The following is a 27,778-nucleotide window of genomic DNA, read 5'->3' as shown; positions in this document are numbered from 1 at the left end:
CCACCACCACCCTGTGAACTTCGTCCTGGATGGACCCTACCTGGCGCTGGCTGGGTCTGGATCCATTTGCTAAGTCCTTGCATCCACTGCCGGTGTGCGGATGCAAATGGCGTCCAGAGTAGCAGATGCCATTTGCGTCCCTGGTCTTTTCGTGATAGGCTACATAAATATTTACGTAGCCTATCACGGCAAAGAGCAGGGATGCAAATAGCGTCCGCTACACCATTTGCGTCCCTAGTCTTTTCGTGATAGGTTACGTAAATATTTACATAGCCTATCACGAAAAGACCAGGGATGCAAATGGTGTTGGCTATGCCAGACACCATTTGCATCTGCACACCAGCAGGGCAGCGGATGGAAGTCCAGCTGTGGATGGGCCCGGCCAGCAGCTCCGCAGACTTGCCTCAGAACAGAGCCGACTGGGGAGGATTCCGGGGAGGAACAAATCGCATCCCCCCTCTGCTGACCCCCCAAGCGGATCGGTGAGTGGGGTTCATACACCCCTAGAGCCACCAGCCTCCACTGGAAGTGAGAAACACTGGTTTATCTTTAACAAAAATAAAAAAGAGGATTGGTGGCTGTGTTTGTTTTAATCATTTGCTAACGGTAACATTATTAGGTAGCTTATAATGGGACAGTTCACATAATTGAGTGAACCACTCAGAACAAGGGCTGTGCACAGACCACACCACCACCCCATTTCAGATGCTACTTTGGACCTTCTGAAGCAGCCGTGCTTCACTTTGGACCAATTTGGACCCCATCCGCTTCACTTTAGATTCAGATCCGAAGCAAGATTCAGATATCAGAATGGTTCTGATATGACATTTTCCCATTAACGTGCACTGGAAAATAGAAATGTCCATAGGTTTTTTAGTTTTTGTGGTAAATAAATGATATTTGGAGATCTGTCAGCCCCCATGGAGGGGATTCCACCTGACAAATTTCAGACAGTTTGACCTGGTAGTTTTTGTGCTAGGCGCAGGTAAAATTGGATTTTTTCAACAAAAACTCTCAAAGCAAAGAGCTATAACTTTTCATTGTTTCTACAGAAGTGCATGAAATTTGGAAACTTCTCAGCTCCTATGGAGGGGATTCAGATAAAATGTGCTGTTCTCAGAAACACAAACCAAAGGTCATAAAGGGATAATCAGAGAAGTTAGCTGTTTAAGTGGTGATTAGGAGGAGGTCACTATCCCTAATCTCTGCTGTAGGTTTCTTTGAAGTGCAAATAACCCATCTCCCCTAGTACTACTACATTTGGTAACCTGGGGCCAGATAAGTTGGCATCCAGGCTGTGGACTGCCAATCTGCCATCTTGGACTTAAGAGATGGCTGATTAATGCAACTGCCCTGTGGTAAAAATTTGCTGGATTTCTAAAGTCTGGTCAACTTATTGTGCCTAGCTCCATCTTTTCTAAATCCATATAACTTCCTTCTCTCTCTCTCTCTCTCTCTCTCTCTCTCTCAATCTCTCTCTCTTGTACTCTGTTTGATTGTAACAGTAGGGATGCTGGAGAAATCTGTAACAGATTCAAGACCCCAAGGTTGCCTCATATTGGGCTTGCTTGCTTTGCCACACAGTGGGGTATTATTTAAATAACAGATGTAGTGCTGTGCCCACTGTATTTTGAAATGTGGACATGTGTAGTGCTTTGCTTCACCACAACACAAGCACACACAGAGACACACACACAATGGCACACAAGAGCAAAACAAAAGGAAATACAGAAGTACCTACAAGCAAAGAAAAGGGTATGTGTGTGTCAGGAGCACCCTAGCTGCCTCTCGCAGTCCCTTCCAATAGCCAACTCAGGACACAGACAACGAGGATTCTTTCCAAGGCTTTATTCCTTTATTCCTTTATGACTCTTTCAGATGCTAATCACTAGTGACTAAGCAAGGAACAGCACTGGGGAAAGATAGCAGAGTAGCCTAAGCTCCAGGTAAGGCAGCTGGTCCCCGTTTGAAGGGGAACCATGGAAAGACCCAGAACTTATGGGCTATGGAGAGATCCTCCCTCTTTCCCTTGGGTCCTCGGGACGCGACTGTTTGCGCGCCAAACGAGCACTACACCTCCTTTCCGCGCCCTCCATCTGTCGTTGCTCCCTGCATCTGCGTCAAGCATCCAGCAAGCCCCCCTCCAGTGCTCTCTCACTGCCAGGGTCACTATCTATCCCAGGAATGCTGGCAGGAGGAATCTCTGCCAGCTGCTGTGCCTGTGAGGGATGATCTGGCTCCTCTCCCATGGATTGCTGTTGCTCCTCAGAATCAGAACTGCTTTGGGGCTCTATGGGCTCAGTTTCCACCCTGACATCATCCCTGCTCTCATGAGGCCCCCCCCTCGTGCTCCTCCCCTGGGGCCCCGGGTTTGTGGGGGTACAGCTGGTGGAAGTGCCTCAGCAGCAACGGAGCATGCACATTTTCTGCGGGTTCCCAGGATTGCTCATCTGGCCCGTACCCCTTCCAGTCCACCAGATATTGCAGGCGGCCGCAGGAAAGGCAGGAGTCCAGAATTTCCATGACCTCAAACTCCTCCTCCCCCTCCACCAGCACTGGCGGCAGGGGGGAGCCGACTGAGCAATGAGGGTCGCCAGAAACCAGGGGGGACAGCAAGGACCGATGAAAAACAGGATGGATCTTCATGGAGGGGGGGAGAGCCAGGTGAATAACAACAGGGTTAATCTGGGCCGTAATCTGGAAAGGCCCCATTCGGTGAGGTGTGAGCTTCTTTGTGGGCGAGTGAGAGGGGAGGTAATGGGTGGACAACCAAACCTGGTCCCCCAGATACAGAGACAGACCCGGCTGGCGCTGCCAGTCCGCAGAGGCCTTGTAGGCTGTCTTGGCTTGCTTGAGGGAGTCCCGTAAGAGGTGCTGTACTGCTTGCAACTCCTCTAAAAACATTTCAGGGTGGAAACTGAGCCAATAGAGCCCCAGAGCAGTTCTGATTCTGAGGAGCAACAGCAATCCATGGGAGAGGAGCCAGATCATCCCTCACAGGCACAGCAGCTGGCAGAGATTCCTCCTGCCAGCATTCCTGGGATAGATAGTGACCCTGGCAGTGAGAGAGCACTGGAGGGGGGCTTGCTGGATGCTCGACGCAGATGCAGGGAGCAACGACAGATGGAGGGTGCGGAAAGGAGGCATAGTGCTCGTTTGGTGCGCAAACAACAGTCACATCCCGAGGACCCAAGGGAGAGAGGGAGGATCTCTCCATAGCCCATAAGTTCAGCGTCTTTCCATGGTTCCCCTTCTCTCTGCTCCTACTGCCTCTGGAGGCTGCCACGGACTCAGCGGTGCAAGCTCTTGCGCAAGAGAACCAGGCTCTTCGTGATCAAGTGGCTCAACTGACGACTGCCATACAGAGTCGGCAAGCTGTGGTTCAACCCCCCCCACCTCCGATTCCCCCCCCCCCACCGCAAGTGCCCAGTGGCTCTGCCAGAGAGGTTTTCTGGTGAGAAAGGACTTTTTCAGATTTTCCAGGCCCAATTGGAGCTGTACATGCGCCTACGACCTGAGGATTTCCTGACTGAACAGGTTCATGTGGGCTTCATCATTAACCTACTTTCAGGCGTGGCAGCTAAATGGGCTTCAGGACTTCTCGCTAATGACCTCCTGCTTGCAGACTATCAAGGTTTCATGACAGTGATGGCCAGTTTTTTCAGTGACCCCCTGCACACCCAGATGGCTTCTTGGGAGATTCGCCACCTTAGGCAGGGCAAAGAACAGCACTGGGGAAAGATAGCAGAGTAGCCTAAGCTCCAGGTAAGGCAGTTGGTCCCTGTTTGAGGAAGAACCATGGGAAGACCCTGAACTTATGGGCTATGGAGAGATCCTCCCTCTTTCCCTTGGGTCCTTGGGACATGACCGTTGTTTGCATGCCAAACGAGCGCTACGCCTCCTTTCTGCGCCCTCCATCTGTTGTTGTTCCCTCTGTCTGTGCTGAGCATCCAGCAAGCCCCCCTCCAGCACTCTCTCACTGCCAGGGTTACTATCTATCCCAGGAATGCTGGCAGGAGGAATCTCTGCCAGCTGCTGTGCCTGTGAGGGATGATCTGGCTCCTCTCCCACGGATTGCTGTTCCTCCTCAGAATCAGAACTGCTCTGGGGCTCTATTGGCTCAGTTTCCACCCTGACAAAATTCATGGGCCGCTGGCACCGAAGAGGGAGCTAGGGTGCATGGGAAAGCCTTGGGGTGGTAACCAAAATTGGCAAAAATTGGAGTTTGGCAGGTGGAAGCATGGCAGGTATTGTTATAAGCAAATTCTGCAAGAGGCAGCAAGGAAAACCAGTCATCTTGCTGGTAATTGACATAACAGCGCAAATATTGCTCCAGAGTCGCATTGGTGCGCTCAGTCTGACCATCCGTCTGTGGATGATGGGCAGAGGAAAGACGGAGCGTCACATGGAGAAGCCCAAGTAGCTCCCTCCAGAAATGGACAGTGAATTGGGCCCCCCTATCTGAAATGAGACCCTCGGGCCATCCGTGGAGCCGGAAAACATGCGCCAAAAAAAGCTCTGCCATCTCCCTGGCTGTGGGCAACCCAGAGCAGGGGATGAAATGAGCCATCTTAGAAAACAAATCCACCACCACCATAATAGTGGTCTTACCCTGTGAGCGAGGCAAGTCAGTGATGAAGTCAAGGGAGAGCAGTTTCCAAGGTCCTGAGGGGGTAGGCAGGGGGTGAAGCAAGCCTGTGGGTGTGCCTGAGGGGGCCTTCGCCCGCTGGCAGGTTGGGCAGGAGGCGACATAGGTCTTGACGTCCCGACACACACGAGGCCACCAAAAATCCCACATCACTCCATGTCCGTGCAGGGTCTTGGCGAAGCCAAAATGCCCAGCGGTGGGGGAGTCGTGGCACTGATGGAGGACCTTCTCGCGGAGTGGTCTAGAAGGCACATAGACCCAGCTGGAATGGTAAAGCAGGCCACCTCGCAAAAAGAAGGGGGTAGAGTGGGGGGGGGGCAGAGGCTAGCCCCAATTCCTCCACTTTTGTGTGGACAAAAGCATCCTGAACCTGTTCAGAGTGAATAAGCTCCTCCCAAGAGTGGCAGCCAGGCTCTGGGGGGGGGGGAGAATCGGGGGGGGGAATTTCCTTCACCCCCTGGCTGGAGGTCTGGCTTACGAGAAAGAGCATCTGCTTGTAGGTTGTCGGAGGCTTTCACATGGCAAATCTTAAGGTGGAACCAGGAAAAAAAAAGCGACTACCTAATCTGCCGCTGGTTTAAGGCACAGGCTGTCTGAAGATGTTCCAGGTTGCGATGGTCGGTTCTAACTTTGACTGGGTGCTGTGCCCCCTCCAGAAGATGATGTCAGGTCTCCAAAGAAGACTTGATGGCAAACAGTTCCTTCTCCCAGATAGTATAATTCCTCTCAGACATGTTCAGCTTCCTGTAGTAGTAGGCGCAGGGTTGCAACCCGCCGCCCGCCCAATCTGGCTGAAAAAGCACGACCCCCACCACAAAGTCAGAGGCATCAGTTTCTTTCCAAGGCTTTATTCCTTTATTACTTAATGACTCTTACAGATACTAATCACAAGCAACTAAGCAAGGAACAGCACTGGGGTAGATAGCAGAGTAGCCTAAGCTCCAGGTAAGGCAGTTGGTCCCCGTTTGAAGGAGAACCGCGGGAAGACTCTGAACTTATGGGCTATGGAGAGATCCTCCCTCTTACCCTTGGGTCCTTGGGACGCGACCGTTGTTTGCATGCCAAACAAGTGCTACGCCTCCTTTCAGTGCCCTCCATCTGTCGTCGCTCCCTGTGTCTGTGTCGAGCATCCAGCAAGCACCCCTCCAGAGCTCTCTCACTGCCAGGGTCACTATCTATCCCAGGAATGCTGGCAGGAGGAATCTCTGCCAGCTGCTGTGCTTGTGAGAGATGAGCGAGCTCCTCTCCCACAGATTGCTGTTCCTCCTCAGAATCACAACTGCTCTGGGGCTCTATGGGCTCAGTTTCCACCCTGACATCATGTGTGTGTATGGAAAAGATACAGAGTTCACAAATGGGAAGGGAAGGAATCAGGAACTGAGAAGAGCGGGGGGGGGGAGAGATAAGGACAAGGACAGGAAAGTACTTTTTTTAATATATTTTTTGCGTTTTCTAAAAGGATCTAGCCAGAAAATTTTAAAGAAAGAGTGGGAAAGAGTCCAACAAACACACATGCACCACAGATCTGCCAAATAACTTCAGAGCTCTCTCCAGTAACACCACCAGATCTCTCTCTCTCGCAAGGAACACACACAGGCTTTTTTCTCCAATATATCCAGTATTCCCCCACCCACCCACTCCTCCACCACTGTCACTGATTGGAGACTGCTGGGTTACGTTCAGCCCTAATTTGGCAACTAGAGTTGCCATTCTCCAAAGCTCACTCCTCCTCCTCTCCCCCTCCCTGATCTTTCTCATTTGATAAATTTTGGAGACAGGCTGTCTGGGCTTCAGAAGGCATCAGAATAGCTCTGAATCTCCGAGGCAGAGCAAAGCACTTCACTGGTGACCCACTTCACTTTGGAGCAACTTAGTACTGGTCTGATTTGCTTCAGATCACACTGAGTTACCTCTGAAGCACCCTGCTTCACTTCAGGATTCAGATGTGGCACTGAAGCAATGCACAGCCCTACTCAGAACCCATGGGCTATTTTAGGACTGTGGGTGGTTTGTTAATCATGCCAACAACCCACCCTCACTGGGTTCAGATGTCATAACAATCCATGGTCATGGCTTGGATATTCAAAAGTCAGTCTTCATGCATCACAACCTACTGTGGCTTAAATAAGCCATGGTGGGCTGTGACAATCATGCAAAACAGAGTCCAATCTACATGGCTGATTTAGTGCAGAGCGACATCAGGGTCGTTTGTGACAGATCTGCAGCAACCCTACAGCTTCCCTCTGGAAAAGGTGCATTTTTGGAAAGTCCTGTTAGTGTGTCTTTTTCCATAAATGTGCTCCTGTGCAGTTCTGCTGCAGTGTGCCCCGTCCACCAGCATTCATTCCTGGGCATGCCTATTTCTGTGACCTGGCTGTGAACTGGCAGTGAGTAACCCGGTCAAGAGGTGGGGCTACCCCCCCTTCCTTCTTTTTCCCCATTCTCAGTAGGCCTGCTTTCCCATTCACAATATCTAGCCTCTTTTTCCCATTCACAGTATCGAAGTATTGAAACAGTATTTTTTCAAGCCTTCACAATAGCGCAGTAGCTGCTTTATCCATTCACAGTACGTAGCCTGCATTTTCTATTCATTCACAATATCCCAATGGTGGATGAGAGGGGAAAGGTGTGAAGGTGTGGAGTAAACTGCAGGGGCTTAATTCAGCACTTTGATTCAACTTTGCAATAGCCCAATGGTGGATGAGAGGGGAGGGGTGTGGGGTAAACTACAGGGGCTTAATTCAGCACTTTCATTAAACTTCCCTGAGCAGGGGAGTGTGGACAGAGGTAGGGAACAAGCCTTTCTCATTCACTGAGCAGTATTTATGGGGTTGATGACATTCACTTTATTTTACTTTATGTATTAAATTTATTAATCGCCCATCTGGCTGGTCACCCAGCCACTCTGGGCGATGTACAACAATAAAAACAGTTCATACAATAAAATTCAACATTAAAAACATCACATTTCTAAAATTACCCTTGTTGTTTATTCGTTCAGTCGCTTCCGACTCTTCGTGACTTCATGGACCAGCCCATGCCAGAGCTTCCTGTCAGCTGTCGCCACCCCCAGCTCCCCCAAGGTCGAGTCCGTCACCTCCAGAATATCATCCATCCATCTTGCCCTTGGTCGGCTCCTCTTCCTTTTGCCTTCCACTTTCCCTAGCATCAGCATCTTCTCCAGGGTATCCTGTCTTCTCATGATGTGGCCAAAGTACTTCAGTTTTGCCTTTAATATACTTCCCTCAAGTGAGCAGTCTGGCTTTATTTCCTGGAGTATGGACTGGTTTGATCTTCTTTCAGTCCAAGACACTCTCAGAATTTTCCTCCAGCACCACAGTTCAAAAGCATCTATCTTCCTTCTCTCAGCCTTCCTTATGGTCCAGCTCTCGCAGCCATAGGTTACTATGGGGAATACCATTGCTTTCACTATGTGGACCTTTGTTGTCAGTGTGATGTCTCTGCTCTTAACTATTTTATCAAGATTTGTCATTGCTGTCCTCCCAAGAAGTAAACGTCTTCTGATTTCCTGGCTGCAGTCAGCATCTGCAGTAATCTTTGCACCTAGAAAAACAAAGTCTGTCACTGCGTCCACGTTTTCTCCCTCTATTTGCCAGTGATCAATCAAGCTGGTTGCCATAATCTTGGGGTTTTTTTAGGTTTAACTGCAACCCAGCTTTCGCATTTTCTTCTTTCACCTTCGTCATAAGGTTCCTGAGCTCCTCCTCGCTTTCAGCCATCGAAGTGGTATCATCTGCATATCTGAGATTGTTAATGTTTCTTCCAGCGATTTTAACTCCAGCCTTGGCTTCATCAAGCCCAGCATGTCACATGATGTGTTCTGCATACAGGTTGAATAGGTAGGGTGAGAGTATACAACCCTGCCGTACTCCTTTCCCAATCTTAAACCAGTCCGTTGTTCCGTTGTCTGTTCTTACCATTGCTACTTGGTCGTTATACAGATTCCTCAGGAGGCAGACCAGATGACTTGGTATCCCCATACCACCAAGAACTTGCCACAATTTGTGATGATCCACACAGTCAAAGGCTTTAGAATAGTCAATAAAACAGAAATAGATGTTTTTCTGAAACTCCCTGGCTTTCTCCATTATCCAGCGGATATTGGCAATTTGGTCTCTAGTTCCTCTGCCTTTCTGAAACCCAGCTTGTACATCTGGCAATTCTCGTTCCATCAGTTGCTGGAGTCTACCTTGCAAGATCTTGAGCATTACCTTACTGGCATGTGAAATAAATGCCACTGTTCGATAGTTTGAACATTCTTTGGTGCTTCCCTTTTTTGGTATGGGGATATAAGTTGATTTTTTCCAATCTGGTGGCCATTCTTGTGTTTTCCAAATTTGCTGGCATATGGCATGCATCACCTTGACAGCATCATCTTGCAAGATTTTAAACAGTTCAGCTGGGATACCACCGTCTCCTGCTGCCTTGTTATTAGCAATGCTTCTTAACGCCTATTCAACCTCACTCTTCAGGATGTCTGGCTCTAGCTCACTGACCACACCGTCAAATCTATCCCTGATATTATTATCCTTCCTATACAGATCTTCCATATATTCTTGCCACCTTTTCTTGATCTCTTCTGCTTCTGTTAGGTCCTTGCCATCTTTGTTTTTGATCATACCCATTTTTGCCTGGAATTTACCTCCGATGTTTCTAATTTTCTGGAAGAGGTCTCTTGTCCTTCCTATTCTGTTATCTTCTTCTGCTTCTGCAAATTGCTTGTTTAAAAATAATTCCTTATCTCTTCTGGCTAACCTCTGGAATTTTGCATTTAATTGGGCATATCTCCCCCTATCACTGTTGCCTTTGGCTTTCCTTCTTTCTTGGGCTGCTTCCAGTGTCTCAGCAGACAGCCATCTTGCCTTCTTGGTTTTCTTTTTCTTTGGGACTTTTTTGTTGCTGCCTCCTGAACAATGTTGCGAACTTCTGTCCATAGTTCTTCCGGGACCCTATCTACTAAATCTAGTCCCTTCAATCTATTCTTCACCTCCACTGCATATTCATGAGGAATATTCGTGAGCTCATATCTAACTGATCTGTGGGTCTTCCCTATTCTCTTTAGTCTGATTCTAAATTGTGCAATAAGAAGTTTGTGATCTGAACTACAATCAGCTCCAGGTCTTGTTTTTACCAACTGCATAGCTGTCTGCCACCTTTGGCTACAAAGGATGTAGTCAATCTGATTTCGGTGTGGACCGTCTGGTGAAGTCCATGTATAAAGTCGTCTCTTAGGTTGTTGGAAGAGAGTGTTTGTTATGCACAGTGAGTTGTCTTGACAAGATTCTATCAGCCTATGTCCCACTTCACTTTGTTCTCCCAGACCATGCTTGCCTGTAATTCCAGGTGTCATTTGACTACCCACCTTAGCATTCCACTCTCCTGTAATGAAAATAACATCTTTTTTTTTTTTTTTGGCGTACTATCCAGTAGGTGCTGCAGATCCTCATAGAACTGATCTACTTCTGCTTCTTCAGCATCTGTGGTTGGGGCATATTTTTGGATCACTGTTAAATGGCTTACTTAATTATCAAATTGAGATCATTCCATCATTTTTTGGATTGTATCCAAGCACTGCTTTAGCCACTTTATTATTAATTATGAAGGCTACTCCATTTCTTCTGTGGTCCTCTTGTCCACAGTAGTAGATCTGGTGGTCATTTGATGTGAAGTGGCCCATTCCAGTCCATTTCAGTTCACTGACACCCAAAATGTCTATATTTAATCTTGACATCTCCCCAATAACCACATCCAATTTGCGCTGGCTCATAGATCTTACATTCCAGGTTCCTATGGTGATCTTTAGAACATCGGATTTGTCATTCACCACCAGCACTGTTGGCTGCTAGCCATCCTTTCAGCTTTGAGTTAGCTGCGTCATCACATCTGGGGCTAGATGAACTTATCCCCTGTTCCTCCCCAGTAGCATTTTGACCATCTTCCGACCTGGGAGTCCCATCTTCCGATGGTATACAGACATATCTCTGGTTGTACTGATCCATTTAGTTTTCATGGCAAGAATACTGGGGTGAGTTGCCGTTTCCTTCCCCAGGGATCATATTTAGCCTGACCTCTCTGCCATGACCTTCCCGTCTTGGGTGTCCCTTCACGGTTTAGCTCATGACGTCACTGAGGTGGTAAAGCTCCAGCACCACGACAAGGTCCAAATGCCTGCCTGAACAACCATGTTTTTAATGCGTGGCAGAAGCTCATTAAAGAGGGGGCATGGAGGAGTTCCCTAGGGAGGGAGTTCCACAGTGTGGGGGCCACCACAGAGACGGCCCTCTCCCTCATCCTCACCAGCCTAGCTGTCCTGGCTTATGGGACAGAGAGAAGGCCATCCGAGGCTGATCTTGTTGAGTGGCCTATCTGGTGTTGCTGGAGGCGCTTCTACTCCCTGGACTCCGTCCACCCAACCCCGAAACTTCATGTGCTGTGTGACCCAGGAAAGCAGATTTTTGGGTAGAGTATACTCTGCTTTTCTTGCTTCATGTGCCACTGATGGACCAACGTGATTTCATGAAAATCCAAATACAAACAGAAAGTGCTTCTCATTCCATATAGATTGGGCCCAGGTCAACAAGTCATGATTTTGTTCTGCAAAATTCCATGCTGACTCACTTTCTATCATATTATACAGTACATTGTGCTGCAGCAATGTAACTTTTTGTAGTTTAAAGAAATGATTGGCAGTCGGGGGGGCAACACTTTGTGCTCTACTGTGTGTTGCTATGGCTAATAGCTAAAACAATAAAACTGAACTTGACAAACATAACAACATACTGAAAAAGGAGGAGGAGGGAGGAGGAGAGGACATGAGAATGAATATTGTTTATTTTCAAATAGTTAACTAAGCAACAGTTCTCATTAACAAAACAAAAAAAGTGTTGCTTCAGTTTAGAAAAGCAGCGGGTTAATTTGGCAGTCACCTTACATTATAACAGCATCAGCAACCTTAGAGCCACACTAGACATGATGTGAAGTCTAGGGATGGGCGGATTACTTACCCCATTCTGGTCCAGGGCATCCGCGGTGAGGGGGAGGCGATCCATTCCTCCTCCCGGAATCCTCCCCGGCTAGCTCCGCTCCGCAGCAAGTCCGTGGAGCCGCCGGCTGGGGCCGCCCGCAGCCAGACCTCCGTCCGCTGCTGGGCTACGGCTGCAAATGGTGTCCGGTGTAGTGGGCGCCATTTGCGTCCCTGCTCTTTGCCATGATAGGCTACATAAATATATACGTAGCCTATCATGGCTAACGCAGGGACGCAAATGGCGTAGTGGCCTCCATTTGAGTCCCTGTGTTAGCCGTGATAGGCTACGTATATATTTATGTAGCCTATCACGGCAAAGAGTAGAGACACAAATGGCATAGTGGATGCCATTTGCATCCGTGCTCTTTACCATCATAGGCTACGTAAATACTTGTGTAGCCTATCACGGCTAAAGTAGGGAGGCAAATGGCGGCCGCAGACCAGGGCAGCGGATGGACCAGACCGGCCGACACCAGGTAGGGTCCATCCTGAGAAAGTTCTGCAGGGTGGCAGGGGGGGGGAAGCGCTCTGTTCTGCCATGGCCTTCAGGGGGCCAGATTCTAAAGAATCCGGCTTCATTGGAGTCCGTGGCGGAAGTCTCTAACATCCCTAGTGAAGTCTAGAAGTGCCAGCAATGGAAACACTCATGAGATGGCAAGGGCACTCAGAAAAGCACCTCTGAAGAAGACCTCTGTACTTGGGCAGGCTCCTGTAGGCATAGGCAGTGCTTTAGACACCAGCTCCCAAGCCATAAAGAGTTTTAAAGGTTAAGGCAAGCATTTTGATTTGTGCTCAAAAACAAATCAGCAGCCAATGAAGCTGTTCAAGTACAGATGTGACATGCTCCATCTGATGGGTCCCAGTTGACAGTTTGGCAGCTGTATTCTGGACCAACAAAAGTTTCTAAGTAGTCTTTAAAGGCAACACCGCATACAACACATTGAAGTTGTCTAATCTTGAGGTTGTGAGAGCATGGGAAACAGCTGCCACTAAGCTATCTCTGTCCAAGGGATATTGCAGCTAATGCACTAGCCATCATGCCATCAGTGCTAGTTGGACATGCAAAGATAAGAGTTTGATCTAATCCTGAGGCCATCAATGTGCCTACATACAACACTCTTGGCTCCCACCAGGCTTCCTGCCCCTCCTGATTTTTATTTTATTTATTAAAATATTTTTTTTAAAAAAATGTTTTAATTGGAAGGCTGGGAGGCGGCAAAGTGAAGGCCTCCCCTCCAGGAACATCTGTATTCGTGTTCTAAAGAGTAGTTTGTGTTTTGGAGCTCAGACTCTACTTCTGACTTGTACTTAGGCAAGTTACTTTTATTTTAGTCTCAGCAGTTTGAAGTCTGGGAAATGAGTGTTTTCTGATTGCCCATGCCAATCACAGCAGCCATTTTATGAATGGGCAAAGGCCTCCTATGGCAGTCGTTTTGTGAGAGCACCCGTGACATCCCCTCCAAATTCCAAATATGCCCACTGACCCAAAAAGGTTGGGACCTCTGACCTTATTGCACCTTCAAGCTGTGAACTTGATCCTTTTAGGGAGACTGCAATCCCACCCAGGTCACGTTGAACACTACCTTCTCTAGGTCAGATGAATCACCTACAATCAGCAGCTTCATTTTGTCATGAGATTATTATCCACACACTCCTGTTCCTCCACACCTTGGCCTCTTCTGGGCCTGCTTCTGGCCTTGTGGCTTGCAACTGCACCAATGCAATCACATCATGTAACTCTCTTGCACTGCCCTAGCTGTGCCTGGAGAGCACAATGACAAGCTATGGCATGCTGTGCAACGGGACTTCATGTGATTCAACATTTTTATTAATGACTTGGAGGAGGAGGTGCAGGGAATACTGATCAAATCTGCAGATGACCCAAAATTGGGTGGGATAGCTAATACTTTGGATGACACAAACAAAATTCAAAAGGATCTTGATAGACTGGAGTGCTGGGCAGAAAACAACAGAATGACATTTAATAGGGATACATGTCAAATTCTGCACCCAGGAAAAAGAAACCAAATGCACAGGTACAAGATGGGAGATACATGGCTCAACAACACTACAAGTGAGAAGGATCTTGGAATTGTTGTAGATTGAAAGCTGAATATGAGCCAACAATGTGATGTGGCTGCAAAAAAGGCAAATGCTCTTTTGGGCTGCATTAATAGAAGCATAGCTTCCAAATCCTGGGAAGTACTAGCTCCCTTCTACTCAGCACTGGTTAGACCTCTTCTGGAGTACTGTGTCCAGTTCTGGACACTGCACTTTAAGAAGGAGGCAGACAAGCTGGAAAGGGTTCAGAGGAGGGCAACAGAGATGATCAGAGGACTGGAAACAAAGGCCTATGAGGAGAGACTGAAAGAACTAGGCATGTTTAGCCTTGAGAAGAGAAGACTGAGGGGAGATATGATAGCATTCTTCAAGTACTTGAAAGGTTGTCCCAGAGAGGAAGGCCAGGATCTCTTCTGAATCATCGCAGAGTGCAGGACGCAGAATAATGGGCTCAAGTTCCAAGAAGCCAGATTCCAGCTGAACATCAGGAAAAACTTCCTGACTGTTAGAGCAATACGACAATGGAACCAATTACCTAGGGAGGTGGTGGGCTCTCCCACACTGGAGGCATTCAAGATGAGGCTGGACTAGGGATGTATGAAATGTACATATCTTTCCGATCTGGGGCATCCGTGGTGGGGCGGAGGTGCTCTGTCCCTCCCCCCAGAATCCTCCCCGGCCAGCACCGCTCCGCAGCAACTCTGCGGAGCTGCCGGCCGGGGCCGCCTGCAGCCGGACTTCCATCCACTGCTGGGCTGTGCTGGCCGCAAATGGCGGCCACCATTTGCGTCCCTGAGGAGGCCATGATAGGCTACGTATATATTTATGTAGCCTACCACGGCAAAAGGCAGGGACGCAAATGGCGGCCACTACGCCATTTGCGTCCCTGCCTTTTGCCGTGTTAGGCTATGTAAATATATATGTAGCCTATCACGGCCTCTGCAGGGATGCAAATGGCGGCTGCTACGCCATTTGCATCCCTGCCAAGCTGTGATAGGCTATGTAAGTATCTATGTAACCTATCACAGCAAAAGGCAGGGATGCAGATGGCGTAGCGGCCACCATTTGCGACCGCAGCCCGGCAGTGGCCGGAAGATGACCTGGAGCTGGCGCCGGAGCTGGCGCCGGAGCCGGAGCCACCACCGCAGCCAGGTAGGCTCCGTCCCAGGGGGATTCTGCGGGGTGGAAGGGAAGATTGCTCCATTCCGCCAAGGACTCCACGGACTCACTGACGTCCGTGGCGGAGTTCTCCAACATCCCTAGGCTGGACAACTATCTGTTAGAGATGCTCTGACTTGGATTCCTGCACTGAGCAGGGGATTGGACTCAATGGCCTTGTAGGCCCCTTCCAACCCTACTGTTCTATGATTCTATGATTCTATTCTGCTCATGCAGCTTTTAGGGGAGAGAAATGTGCCATTAACATTTTTATTGTCTCATCAAACTTCTCTTTATAAATCTGCAGCTCCTTTAAATCAATTATTAATACGTCAATTGTCATTTTTAAACTATTTTTGTATTTCAGAGCACTCTTGCTTTTATGGTTGGTTGTGGTGTGCACAGCAATGATAAAACGTTACATAAGAAGATTTATCTCCGTCATTAGGCCTTGGTGCATTTTGCTATGCATCAACAAATACAGATCAGTGCTATAAAGTCTGTTTTTATATGAAATTAATTTCCCACCATCCTAAGTAATTATCTCAGTTTTCAGAACTACACAGATTTGGCACAGTGTTGTATGCTGACATGAATCTTTAAAAGGACAAAGAAAATACTTGCAATTTGTGAATTTGGTAAACTGAGAAATGATTCCATAACAGAAGCTAGGAGAATATATATGTATGTATGTATGTGTGTATATATGTATATATGTATATATATATATATATATATATATATGTACACTTTGTTAATTTTATGTAAGATATCCATATATATATCGAGATATCTAGATAACTAGATAGATTGTGTGGAATGTGCTGAGAAAAGCTTGGTTTTGGTGGGGAATAGCTATAAACCATCCTTCCCCAATCAGGTGCCTTCAGATGAATTTGACTACAAATTCCCATCATCCCTAGCCAGTATGGCCACCCCTACCTTGCAAGTTGTGAGTGATGGGAGCTGTATTCCATGAGATCTGGAGGGCACCAGGTTGGGGAAGGATGCCAAAGGCAATCGTGGATATCACTTGTCCTCAAGATCTTAATGGTAGTTGCAATAAGTTAATATGTCTCAGGTTATAAGAACATAAGAAGAGCCCTGCTGGATCAGACTGAGGGTCCATTTAGTCCAGCATTCTGTTCACTCAGTGGCCAACCAGCTGCCCACAGGAAACCACAAGCAGGACATGAGCACAAAGGCACCTCCCACCTATGTTCCCCAGCAACTGGGGTACAGAGGCATTCTGCCTCTGCTCCTGGAGGTAGCATAGTAGGCATCAATAGCCTTCTCCTCCATGAATGTGTCCAATCCCCTTTTAAAGCCATCCAAATTGGTGGCCATCACTATGTATTGTAGTAGCGAATTCCATATGTAACTATGTGCTGCGTGACAAAGTACTTCCTTTTAACTGTCCAGAATCTCCCACAAATCAATCGGATTCAGATTGCCTGAACTGATATATAAATAAAGAACCCACACCTCACCCCAAGAACAAATAAATGAAAATGGCCAAAACTAAAATGCAAGGAAAATGTCCTCATGTGTCAAGATGCATAATATGCACGCACACACACATGCACACGCACACGCATGCATGCATGCATGACTACTCAGAAGCCTATTGCATCCTGTTGGCCTTACTCCTCAGTAACTGTGTGTTAGGATTGCAGCCCTCGCTGGGTAATATTGATCAGTCAGGCACACAATAGAATAGCATGACTTGCCAGGATATCTTTATATGTTGTAATCTTGCATTTAGTGTTCGATGTTTTATTGATTTTATGCTGTTAGTCACTTTGGTTCCATTTTAATATAAATTATTAAGATAGAATGAATCAAGGCAAATGAAACAGCAGTGGAAGAAGAAATATTATAATAATGTACGAATTGCCTGGTTGGTTCAGACCAAAAATTCATCTGTTTCCAGCATCAGAGACCCATTTGCCTTTGGGAGCTCCTAAGAAGGGTTATATAGCCTTTTTGTGTGGTTTCCTTTCTTGCCCAAATCTGGTATTCTGAAGTATACAGCTTTTGTACATGGACATTCCATTATGCTATCATGGACAGCAGCCATCGATGGACCACTCTGCATGAATTCATCTAATCTTTTTAAAAAGCCATTTAAGAGCCAGTGTAGTGTAGTGGTGAGAGTGACGGACTGGGAGCCGGGAGATCCGGGTTCTAGTCCCCACTTGGCCATGGAAGCTCACTGGGTGACTTTGGGCCAGTCACAGACTCTCAGCCCAACCTACCTCACAGGGTTGTTGTTGTGAGGATACAACGGTGAGGAGGAGGATAATGTAAGCCGCCTTGAGTTCCTTGCGAGAGGGAGAAAGGCGGGGTATAAATGCAATAAATAAATAAATAAATAAAATAAGTTAGTGGTCATCACCACCACTTGTAGCAGATGTCTTGTTTTTTTATGTATTGTTTTAGATACTCCCCAGCCCCGCCCCACTTCTGAACCCAGTAGTACATTTTGAAGAGTGTGTAGTAAAGATGTGCATAAATAGCCTCTCAAAATTCTCCAGTCTTTTTGTGGGCCCCACTTTGTTCCAAGGCCCAAACCCCGAGTTGAAGCAGGCTGCTTTGGGTCACTCTGAGCTCCTTCCGAGGTGAAGCGGAGGTGGCATGAAGCAACCTGGAGCGGGTTGGGGGCTCTCCGAAGCGCTCGGTGAACTTCGGAGCTTCACCCCCCCAGCCCAGCCCCCCCAGCGCCTCCAGGTCCTTACTTGAGCCACCTTCTCCACTGCTGCTGGCGCCGCTGTCTTCTCCTCACCGCCACTGCCTTCTCCACCACTGCCCACTGCTGCCGCCTGCTGCCGCGCCTCCAACTCCTGAGGTCTGGACACGCAGCAACTTGTCTTCTTGCAGGGAGTTGCCATTTTAAAAATGACGACTCCCTGCAAGAAGAGTTGCCACGCATCCAGGCCCCAAGAACTTGTTCCATCTCGCCCACTTTTAGCTAGTTTGCTAATCAGGATATCATGGGGCACTTTGTTGAAAGCTTTGCTGAAGTCGAGGTATATCGACTGAAGTCAATGTCTACAGCATTCCCACAGTCCACAAGGGAGGTGACCTGATCAAAAAATGAGATCAGATTCATCTGGCAGGACTTGTTCTTGACAAATTCATGTTGGCTTCGAGTAATCACTGCATTGTTTCAAGGTGCTTACATATTGATCGCTTTATAAGCTGCTCCAGAATTTTCCCAGGGATTGATGTCAGACTGGCTGGTCTGTAGTTCCCAGGTTCCTCCTTTTTGCCCTTTTTGAAGATGGGGACATTAGTCCTCCTCCAGTCATCTGGCACTTCACCTGTCCTCCATGATTTCGCAAAGAGAATAGACAGTGGTTCTGAGAGCTCTTCCACCAGTACCTTTATTATTCTAGGATGCAGTTCATCTGGTCCTGGAGATTTGAACTCATTCAAAGTAATTAGGTGTTCCTTGACCATATGCCTATCAATCTCAAGCTGCAATCCTGCCCCTTCAGCCCATACTTCGCCTTTGCCAGGGGGCTCATAGACCCTCTTTTGGGAGAAGACTGAGCCAAAGTTGGAATTGAGCACTTCTGCCTTTTCTTTGTCATCTGTTATCATTTTGCCATCCTTATTTAATAGCTGAACCACCATTTCTTTCCTCTGTCTTTTACTATGCACGTAGCTGAAGAAAGCTTTTTTGTTGTTTTTAGCATCCCTTGCTAACCTCAGCTCGTTCTCAGCTTTAGCCTTCCTGATGCCACCCCTGCAATTCTGTGCTTCCTGCCTGTACTCTTCCTTTCTTGTTTGGCCTTCTTTCCACTTCCTATATGTGTCCTTTTTTGTTTTCAGGTCATCTCTAAGCTTTTTGTGAAGCCATATTGGCTTCTTCTGTTGTCTTCCACCTTTTCTTCTTGTTGGAAGTGTTTGTAATTGTGCCTTGAGAATTTCCTTTTTTAAAAGCTCCCACCCATCTTGGACTCCTTTTCTCGTTAGCATCGCTTGCCATGGGACCTTACTGATAATTGTTCTGAGTTTATTAAAATCGGCTTTCCTAAAATCCAGGGTACGCATTTGACTGCACTCAGCTTTTGCTTCCTTTAGAACCAAGAACTCTAGTATAACATGGTTGCTTTCCTCCAGAGTTCCTGTAACTGCTACTTTATCCACTAAATCATTTCTGTTGGTTACGATCAAGTCAAGGATCCTCCTTCCCTTCCCTTCACAGTCCCAATCCATTTTGAAAAGAAAACTGGAGCTAGGGCTAAAAAGTTCTTCCAGAATGAAATTTGGTAGTTTATTTAAGAATTTAGAAGAAAATGATAAGAACCAGGAGGCACGTTCCATGAATCCCAACAAAAAAAGTGGTTAAGGACACAGGCAAAATCATAGTTTTAGCACCGAAGCCAAACATCTCTGGTCAACAGTGACATCATAGTTACACTTATGTAGCACTTCATAAGTGATGGTGTGCACACAGTCTGTTGATACCAAGCTGTGACACTGCTCCTGTCACTTTGTAAGAAAATGTTCAAATATGAAGTTACCCTCTGTGAGTCTGAGGTAGAATGGACAGCATTAGCCATGAGTAAATGCACAGTTCTTTCTCCTGAATCAGTCAGAGCTTGTAGTAACCTGCATATCCAGATCATATAATTTCCATACTTGATATGCAGAACTAATCCCCTATAGGACCCTCTGCAACATTCCTATCATAAATTAACCCAGCCTCAAGACAACCAGGACACCCATAAATCCATCAGAAATACAGTGTTCCTTGAAGTTAGATGAGTGTGTTGGCATTTATGACTACTACACTCTTAGCTTGTGGTGGTGGTTGTTGTCATTGCTGTTTTTAAACATCAATTATGAATACTCCAGATTGTGCTCAAACTGTATGACTCCTTTTGGAACAGTAATTTTTAGTTATGAACTTCGTGGAACAGTTTGCATCCACTTTTTTGGCTTTCCACAAATCAACTTGCTTGCAAAATACAAACAAAAAAGAAAGAACAAACCATTCTGTATTTCTGGAACAAAAATAATTGCCAGTAGCTTGAGTAGGGGTGGGGTAAGGGCTGGAGGTTTATGGGTTTGCTGCAGTAAAGAATATCCTCACATTACCTTAGTTTTATTCAAGAAAATGTAAGTTGCAACCTAGATCAACCAGTGGCTGGCTGGGGAAGCTGGGAGTTGTAGTCTAACACATCTGGAGGACAGCAGGTTGGGGAAAGCTGATCTAGGTAAAGTTACCTGTTAAGGGGTGAAAGTTAGGGAAGAAATTTAGCGGAGTTAGCGGAGAGGTTCCCCTGCCCTCTTCTATACATCCCTAACTTTTCCATGAAAAGTATGTGCCCTCAGCTGTGCTTTGTGTTATTGTTTTGCCATCAGTAACTTTGGAGAGCCTCAAAGATATTTTTTGCCATGTCTCAAGGAGGCCTACAAGGATGAAATTTGAGTTCCTCAGCTTTCAAAGATGGCATAGGAGGAGGATATAAAAATAAATATGCCCAGGTGCACCGAAGACCACTGCCTAGATATACAAGTATGTGCCTTATTCCAAATAATTAGTGTTGGTATAGCATATTATCTATTGTTTGGAACATGGTTCTTCTGTAGCCCATCTCTTCGCACTGTCTTGTGACTAATAGTGCAACCCTGTGCATGTTTATTCAGGAGTTCAATAGGACTTACTCCCATGTGTATAGATAAGAACATAAGGAGAGCTATGCTGGATCAGGCCAAGGGTCCATCTAGTCCAGCATTCTGTTCACACAGTGGCCAACCAGCTGCCAACCAGGAACCCACAAGCAGGGCATGAGTGCAACAGCACCCTCCCACCCTTGTTCCCCAGCAACTGGTGTACATAGGCTCACCGCCTCTGGTACTGGAGGTAGCACATAGCCATCAAGCCTAGTAGCCACTGATACCCTTTTCCTCCAGAAATTTGTCCAACCCCCTTTTAAAGCCATCCAAATTGGTGGTCATCACTACATCCTGTGATAGCGAATTCCATAGTTTAACTATGTGCTGTGTGAAGAAGTACTTCCTATTATCTATCTCAAATCTCTCACCAGACAGCTTCATAGGATTACCCTGGGTTCTAGTATTTTGAGAGAGGGAGAAAAATGTCTCCCTATCCACATTTTTCACACCATGCATATGTAATTGCTGCCTACAGAGCTACCCACATTATTATCCACTCAGCTCCAAAAGAAGATTACCCAAACATGGGTATGTATCCGCAAACAGTAGACCATTTAATAGAACAATCCCATGTATGCTAACTCTGAAGTCCCATTGAATTCAGTGGAGTGTGTTTCCTAGGAAATGTGTTCAGAATTGCAGCCTTAGGTATCACCTTTGGTAATTGTCTGATGGTTGCTGTCCTCTAGAGTTACAGAACTGTTTTAGAGTACAGTCCTAAGTGTGTGTGTGGGGGGGGGGGGACAATCCTCTGCCACTACTAAAGCCCTGCCTTTTTTCCTGCCACACTTTTTGTTTCATTTCACTTTCCTATTTGTTCCAAGGAGGGAGAGTTTAGTTACAGTACAGGCTGGCATGGGGGGGGGGGAACCTCGGTCCTCCCCAGCAGACACAGAGGATTTGGATACAGCAGATCCATGTCTGCCCTTGTCCTGCCAACAGAACACTTTCTTTCAGGGCCTTTCCGTGGAGGCTGGTGGCCCTGATTTCAGTGGGGCTGTGATTCCATTCTGAGTTTCAGTCAGAACTAGCCAGAACTCCAGGGGAGCTACCCAAGATGCTGAACCCATTTTGGGGATAGGGTTCAGCACCTTGGATAGCTCTTTTGGAGCAAGCACAGCCCCACTAAAATCAGAGCCACCAGCCTCCACTGGGGCTTTTCACTGTCCGCTACCAGTGGTAAATATGGTAAATAGGACTGTGGGGGTAGATGCCCCCCTCCCCACCAGTAAAGCTCCTGAGGGCCTCCATCGCCTCCTGAACCCTCTCTGACTGTCATCAAGGGAGTGGAATTGCTCTGCCCATACCCCAGGAGCCAGGGTCAGGTGCTGCACATCACCAGCATTCACAGTGCAGCATGTTTAGCATTTATTTATTTTCAGTACTTTCGAGCCACCCAATAACAGAGGTTCTCTGGATGGTTTATAAGTAAAATAAATGCATTCAACCATAAAATATAAAAATATAATATAAATACAAAAGAGGTTCTCTGGATGGTTTATAAGTAAAATAAATGAATCTGACCAAAAATATAGAAATCTAAAATCTAAAAATATAATATGAGTACAAAAATACAACATGAAGATACTATACATTATTGCAGTGATACTTTAAAAAAGCCTGTAAGCTAGGTCAGTATCATCACCCTGTATCGTAGAATGGGGGAATGAGGATGAGAGAAGAGTGAAGGCTTGCCTAAGGCCACATGGTAAGTTTGTGGTTGAAGTAGTATTTGAATGAGTGCTGTGACAAGAATTCTCCCACATTTTTTTTTTTTTACCATTCTCATGCAATTTCATAGAAAAGAAATTGCTTGTGAAAAGAAATTCAAAGGAGGAGAAAATTCAGAGAAATTCTCATGGGTTGGGTTCAGGGTTTTTGTGTTTACCTTACGTATGGCCAAGGAGTGTATGCAAGTGTCCTATCTTTCATTATACAATCGTATCTCAGGCAGCTTGTAGCCTCCTTGGCTTCCCACACTTCAATTAAAGCCCAGGCAAAGACATCATGAAGTAATTCCTCCCATAGGGCTTTTTTCAGATCAGGAAGCCCAGGCACCTGGGAGGATGCAAAGCAAGGAAGAGATGTATAATAGAAAAATTAAATGAGGCAGAAAAAAAAATAAGAATGAGGCAGAAAAAGGGAACCCTCTTTCATGGAGGAAGAAAACTTTCAGGAAATACAGGTCAGATTTTGGCACCTGTTCCACCTCTTTCCTGGAGCTAGACACAACACTACCCCCCACCCCAGCCACACTGGCATGAGGGTGGATGTAAAATGGGGGCTAGACTGCCAACATCTTTGCCACTTCCAGTGGCAGAACAAACAATCCCCAAAACCCTTACAAAAAAAGAAAGAAGCTGTGCTACACCCCTTGCCAATGGTGAGCCCTACCTGTGAGAAAATGTTGAGAATTTCTCCTTCCCCTGGAGAAATTTGGTGAAATTGTCCCCCCAATTTCTCTGCCCACAGATATGGTGAAGAATTTCAAGAGGCCATTTTCACACAGCTTTAATTTTAATTGGAGAGCTCATGCTCTGTCTCTGCTGACCTGGCCTCCATCGAACCAGTCACTACTGCTTTTAACCATTATCCTACCACTAGCTCTCATAAGAACAAATCTCACCTGGCTTGCGGACGATATATTGTAAATAAATAAGTAGATTTTTGATAGGACTTTGTCATAACTACTGTATATCGATAACCACCAAAGAGGTGGTTGCAATTCAAGGGCAAACGTCGCATCATCAATATTCTTTCTGCCTAGATCCTTTCATTTTTGAATTTGCATCATTATCCACACAACTTTCTTGGCATCGCTTGGACTACTGGTTTCAAGATGGTCCCACTGAAATGCTTGGAGCTACGATGGACTAGTTATCTTGCGGAGATTAACAGATGAGCATGAAAGCATATGAAATCTAATGTATTGATATATTGCTCCGATCTCACTGTTCTTCATTTTCAATCATCCTCCTTTATGCAAAACCACTCACCCATTCTCAGATGGAAGGAACCGCCCTCCTCTCCTTGAAAAGTCTGACAGCTCTTCTGTGTCGAGCGAGAAGCGTAATGGATAACAAGGGCAGTTTAACTTTGCGACATTGAATGCAACATTCATTTTATAAACGGCGTCTGGAACACCACCTGTCCTAGTTTAGAATAGCTCCACCATCACTCTATATTCATTCTGCTAGTTGCCAGAGAGTGCTAAAAAAAACAAGTGCATTTCCAATGATCATTACTGCTGGAAAAGATTTTTTTTTTTAACAACATTGCCAAATCTAAAAAAGAAACAAACTGATGACAAATTGCACGCATAAAAATTTCAGGCAAACTGCTGACAATAGAACCACTTCAGCAATTTTTAGTGAAGCCTAAAACCAGTTGGTGTGCAGATTTTTAGATGCAGGTGTTATTTTGCTTCAAGAGCCACTACAGTGTTTCCATTACCCATGGCATTATTGTTTCACATCTCCTGTCAATACTTGGTGGTTATTTTCAACTGCTCTTGACACCGTGTGGAACAAAACTGAAATTGTCAGAGCACATTAAAGAATTAGCCTGCCATTTCTTGAAATATTAAAGTGTGGCCTGGTGATAACACATTTAACTCTGCCTTTTTGAAAGAGGGGCATAAAGGGTTGTGTTTACTGTACCTCGGCAGAATTTGGCAGTGTTTTATTGTACGGAAGTGACGGGGCAAGGAACAAGTATTTTCATCAAGGCAAGGAATCATGTGCTTAGAGAGAGCTGTGTACATGGTTTAGATGGGAAATAAATCCTAGCAAACAGATGATATAACAAGCTGCCAGTGACTTATGGTGGCTGAAGTGATGTGATGCCACTGGCCAGGCCAGGCAAGGCAAGAGACCGCAGAGGTACTGTACAGGTCAAACTAAGGCTGGATAGTGAGAAGGCTGGCCCAAGACATTTTGCTGCCTGAAACAAAGAATGTGTATAGGGAGACATTTTTTGTCCCTCTTTCGTAATACTGGAACCTGGGGTCATCCCGTGAAGGTGACCAGTAGTGTTGTGGCAAATTCAGAAGTGCAGGGTCCCTTCGTGACAGTCACAGCCATGCCACCTCACAGCCACACACCCTTCTAAGATTACACAACCTTGTAAGGCTTCAACTGGGATCCAAAAACAGTGCAGTTGAGGGTAAGGCGGTGGTATTTTGATTGGACGTCTGAGAAAAAATGCAGTGGTGTTAAAATCTTTTTTACTCACTCACTCACTCACTCACTCAAACACAACATTTTAGGTTTTCAAAATATGATACTCTATGGAAGCTTCACCCTCTCAACTCAGCCCTCATGGACAGATCCCTTCTCATTTAAACAGCCCCCTAGCATCCCAATGTTACCCATTAGCCTTCCCTAAGCTCCTTCATTATATCTCCCCCCTTCCAGCAGAAACGTCCACACACCCAGCTGGATTGAACTACACACACACACACACAGTGGTGTAGTGGCACATTTGGAAATGCAGGAGCTCACTGTGACAGTCTCCAAGGGTAGTCCAAAAATTTCAGGCAGCTGTGTTGATCCATATCAGCAAACCAGTTTTAGGAGTTTTCATCTCCACCAGGAGCAGGTCTTTGGTAAAGAGAATAGTTCTTAATTGCCCATTCCAGACCAAGTCATACCAAATACTTTGCATTCCAATGGAACAATATATTGTTGCTTGGAAAATTCATTCCCCGCTAGGGATGTCAGAGAATTTCTCCACGAATCTCAGGGAGGCTGAATGCCAGCGCATTCGGCCCCCTGAAATTGGTGGACAAACAGTCTGCCCCCCCGCCCCACCCCCTGGGACGGGACTTACCTTCTTTGAATGTCCCTGGCGGCGGTGGCGGCTCCGGCGGCGGTTCGGCGGTCGTGGCTGCGGCAGCCGGTCTTCCGACTGGCTGCCGCCACCGCCATTTCCAAGTAAAACAAACAAACAAACAAATGTGATAGGCTACGTAAAGATTTACGTAGCCTATCATGGCTAGATTTTTAAAAATCACCATGATAGGCTACGTAAATGTTTACGTAGACTACACATGCCCAAATAAGGAATGCAAATGGCGGCGCCCATGGGTGCCGCCATTTGCGTACGCGGGTTTTTTTTTTTTTTTCCAAGTCAGCCGTGATAGGCTACATAAACATTTACGTAGCCTATCACGGCTGACTGCAGGGATGCAAACGGTTTCGCGGCCGGCTACGGTTTCAGCTACGTAACAGCTACGGAAACAGCTACGGTTTCGCGGCCGGAGGGACGGAGCGCCTCCCCCCCGGCCAGAATTTCGGTGGGGAGGGACGGGGCGCCTCCCCCCCACCGCGAAGCAAGCTTCGGGATCAGGTAAGGGACTTTTGTCCATCCCTATTCCCCGCACAGCTGCAGTGAGGATCGCAGCTAAGCTCAGAGGGAACAGGGAATTCTGAGGGGGGTGGCAGATGACATCAGAGTCCCTGCTAATGAAAATGTGCCAGGGCTGCATCCCTCCACTACACCACTGAAGGTGTCCTGCTTGTGGGTTCCTGGTCAACAGCTGCTTTGCCACTGTGCGAACGGAATGCTGGACTAGATGGACCCTTAGTCTGATCCAGCATGGCTCTTCCTATGTTTTTATGCCCCCCACTCAGTGCAGGCTGGTAACTCCAATGGTAGTGGGGTGGTGAATCCACTCTGGGTTTCAGTCAGAACCAGTCAGAACTCTAAGCACCTTGGATAGCTTCTTTAGAGTTCTGACTAGTTCTGACTGAAACCCAGAGCAGATTCACTGCCCCACATTGGAGCCCCCAGTCTCTATTGCCCCCACCCTAATTCGACATACAGAATCAGGCTGGTCTGGCAATAGAATATTTCTTCAACACTGGCAACAAGACAGTATCCTCAACCACACCTGGGGGCAGCAGGGTAGGTTAGGGGGTGCACGCTGCGCTCTGTCCTTCAGCAAAGGGGAACAGCCAGAGGAGCTCAAGAGGCATGGCTGGGGAGGCTGCCGCTATTACCCCTTCAACCCCTCAGCATCCTCCACCTCACTTTGCCTAATGGTAAGACTGGCATGCAGGAGAAGTGGCAGCATTCTGCAGTGGTAAGAGTGGGCAGTACAACTTCAGGCTGCAAGTGGGGGGTGCCATATTTAAATGCTTCTGGAACCCCACCTTCCCCACCAGCAAGCCCTTGTTGTGGGGGAAGGAACTGTGGGATCTAGGATGGACGAAGGGAAGAATGGCAGGTGTAGGGCGGCCACGTGTCCTCTTCTACAGAGGACAGTCCTCTACTCCAGGCATCCCGTAGGGGGCTACATTTCACAGCATTCTACTTTTCTATGTAAAAAATAATAAATCTCACTTCAAAAAGCAAATTAACGCATGAGGGAAAACTGGCACTCTGCCTGCACAGAGGTATTTTTGTATTCTCCCCCTATCTCTTTTTAACATACAGGTGTCCTCACAAATGTGTTTTCTCTCTAAGCAACTTACAGCACAATCCTGTACATGTTCTTGCAGAAGTAAGCTCCATTGAGTTCAATGGAGCCTGTTCCTAGGAAAGTGTATATAGGATTGAAGCCTCAGCATCCTCCTACATCATTCTGCGGGTTGGGCGATGCAGAAGGAGGCATGAGAAGGTTTTTTTAAAAGGAACAGGATGGGGCAAGGCAAGTCTGTGTCAGGGAGCCAGACACCCACACAAGTTTGTGTGGGTGTCTGGCTGCCAATCCAATTGGGTCAGAAGCAGAGTCCAAAACAGGGAGAGGTTGAAAATCCAGGAGAAAGGGGCTTTGCAGCACCAGCTACATAGCATGAGGATGTAGGGTAGCCAGGGGTTTGCTTTTACAGAGGACAGTTTTCAATGAAAGCATGGCTTACATTAAACAGTTAGAGTGCAACAGTGAAGAAGGCCAGTCCAGTGGAGGCGGGTGGCTCTGATGTCAGTGGGGCAGTGAATCCGCTCTGGGTTTCAGTCAGAACAAGTCAGAACTCTAAAGGAGCAATCCAAGGTGCTCCCTATCCCCCAAATGGGTTCAGGACCTTCAGTAGCTCCTTTAGAGTTCTGACTGAAGCCCAGAAGGGATTTATAGACCCACTGACATCAGAGCCACCAGCCTCTACTGGTCCAGCGCAGCCCTCCACCTCAGGATTCTACCACAGCATTCACTGGCATGGATCGACCAGGCATAG

The sequence above is a fragment of the Heloderma suspectum genome, chromosome 2, assembly GCF_057233095.1.
Source record: "Heloderma suspectum isolate Gila_16-S chromosome 2, 16-S_ref, whole genome shotgun sequence".
In the NCBI taxonomy this organism is placed as follows: Eukaryota; Metazoa; Chordata; class Lepidosauria; order Squamata; family Helodermatidae; genus Heloderma; species Heloderma suspectum.
Note: the sequence above shows the minus strand (reverse complement) of the source record.